At 42.3% G+C, this 2,698-nt stretch overlaps 1 protein-coding gene across 1 annotated transcript in view; it reads left to right on the top strand.

Moving 5' to 3' along the window:
* The window catches only part of LOC106469398 (protein PBDC1-like), a 23,253-nt gene that overhangs the window by 16,567 nt on the left and 3,988 nt on the right, over nt 1-2,698 (top strand). The gene's annotated exons all lie outside the window — the stretch shown is intronic.

The raw sequence follows: 2,698 nt of genomic DNA, 5'->3' as shown, positions 1-2,698 counted from the left end.
GGAGGGGGGGGGCACTCTTAGTTGAGATTGTCAGTGATCTTATTCATAGTGGAGACATACATATATATTCAGTTATGTGGTGTTCCTCTGGGGGGCTCTGAGGCTGCAATTGTGAGTGATAGTCAGCTACTATCTGCACTTTACCTTACTGGTGGAGTCCCACTGCTATCACCATTTGTGGTGCACAAGAGTCAGGTACTTTGGTCTTACATAGGCTTAACATGGGTTCTGTTGTATCATACAAGTTTACTCATCCCCTTCACTCCATTGTACTGTACACACACCAGTCCATGGATGACTGATTACTGCTGGCAACATCTTGTCAATTGTTAACCATCACATCCTGATTTTCCTTTCACATACATCCCAGGAAGGCATCTCTTTTGGGACTGTGACATCTATTCTTACTCCAATTCAATATATTATCAGTCTGGATATTTTTTATTTTTCATCTCATCTCTGAGTCGAGCTCCCATTCCAGTATGAATCCACACTCTTACTCACCTCTCCTTCTCCGACTGCATGGATGGTTCTTTCTCTTTTGGGAATGTGGGCATCACTCAAATCCTTCATGCCTTCAGGACGAGAACACAAGATCCTTTTAATGGTCTTTATGCGAACAAGGATTGTACACCTCTATTTCCTGATTTCCCCAGTTTCCTTAGTCTGGATCATTCATCGATGTCAGGATGGTACTACAACTTTGGTTCCTTTACTGCTGCCTCGTCCAGAGTTACATTCTCTTCACGATTACCTTACTTCAGGGTTGGAATACATATACCAATAGTCAGGTTTTCCAGAGGCTATGCACAGATGACAAGGATTCTCTACGCAATGTTTTCATCCTTTCTTGCTTTTCAACAGGAAAGGTCTCATTGTCTGAGCTCCTTAAGGGATAAATCGTCAGGCTTCACTCTGACTATTCCGTGGTGGTGTCTTATGTTTCTTATCAAGCAGGCATGTAGTCTAGGGCTTCTTATTTTCGAATTTTGGACCTCCTTTTTCAGGGCTAGTCTTATCTTATTACCCTACTAGCTTGCCATATTCCAAGGGTAATGCCTGTGGTAGCAGGTCTATTGTCTCAATCGAAACAGATTCTCCCAATAGAATAGATGTTGCATTGCAAGGTACAGTTGGATTGCCTCCCATTTTTCAACTCTAATTGGTGGATTGGCCTCTCATTGGAATACCCAACTACTGGCAATTTGGTCTCCAGTATCCCATTTTTGGGCCTTGGCAACAGATGTTTTCCTTCTGGACAGGACAGGATTATCACTCTCAACCTTCTCTCCACGTCACATGTTCCGCAGGGTATGAAATATAATTTGTTCCAACACATTATAAGATCCTGTTGATCGCACCAGATTGGAGGTTATACCCCGGTTCTGCTTCTGGGGTCCCTTCCAACTCTTCCACTTCCTTTTTAGGCTCTTTCTGTAGAGGCAACCATGATCGGATGTGGTACATCCAGCTATTCAGAAACTCAAGCTTCTAGCATAGAGGTTATTCTATCTTTCACACGGCATTGGGATTTAATTTCTACGGTTGACATGTATCTGGCTCAGTTTCTGCTTAGTCCAAAAGTCACTTTTCTTAAAGGTAATAACATGCATATCAGCAATGGTGTATTGAGAGGAGGATGAACCCTTTTCAGTCAGTGGTGTAAACCATAAATCGTTTTTTTGACTTGGCTCTTTGACAGAGTTTTGCATCTTCCACAATCGCCATTGTTTATGGTGGCCTTATTGCCTACCAATCGATTATCACAACTACATATTTTTGAGTCCCCAGTACCATCCAGGTTTTTTCACATTGTTCCGCATAACTGGTCACAAATGACTATTTCAGTTACCTAACAGGTAGATTCAGGTTACATATTCTTTCTCTACGGCTATATTTGTGACCTGAATCTCATATGCCATGTATCCACTTTACCTGTAAGTTTAATTTTCATGACTGCTGACCTACAGACATCACCGGTCAGAGTGATTTGTGCTGTTTGTCCACAGACCACTTTCTCATTCTCTCTGTGCCCTCAGACCAGTTCTTCTTACACAGCACTTTTGTCGGGTAGGGAAGGGGTTCAATCGTTTTCTCTGATTCATCTGCTCACTCCTTCTCAGACCAGTTCTTCTTACTCAGCACTCTGTCAGGTAGGGAAGGGGTTCAGTCCTTTTCTCTGGTTCATCTGCTCACTCCTTTTCTTTATGTCCATTCAGATTTCGATCTTGGTCATGTTCAGTGAGAATCTTGAAGGTTTTGTTGCCTGAACTTATACCTTTAGAGATGCTAGACAACACTTTATTCTGGGCTCTTTTTGAAGGTGAGGTATCTTCTGTGAGTCACATCTAATCAGATTTCTCTTTTCTATGCCCTTAGCAGCCCAGTTGAATTGCCTGCTGGAGGTCACTGTGCGGATGGGTATGTAGACCCCCCTTCAATACTTTTATCTCAAATTATTTGCCTGATCTGGCAGTCTCTTCATCTGAGGGTTTTTTTGCCTACCCTCTATAGCTATCTTAACTATTTCTGCTAGATTATCCAGAGGGGGTGAGTATTTCTATCTTTCAGGGACCCTTACCTTGTTTTTACAAGATCACACTCTGTAGCAAGTGTTGTCCAGACAGGTTGCTTTTACCTAACCAATTCCATACTAGCAACCACTATTTCACTATAATTACTACTGGTTGCAATAGGC

Source organism: Limulus polyphemus, unplaced genomic scaffold, assembly GCF_000517525.1.
Source record: "Limulus polyphemus unplaced genomic scaffold, Limulus_polyphemus-2.1.2 Scaffold3466, whole genome shotgun sequence".
Taxonomy (NCBI): Eukaryota; Metazoa; Arthropoda; class Merostomata; order Xiphosura; family Limulidae; genus Limulus; species Limulus polyphemus.
This window is presented reverse-complemented; position numbering and strand designations above follow the sequence as displayed.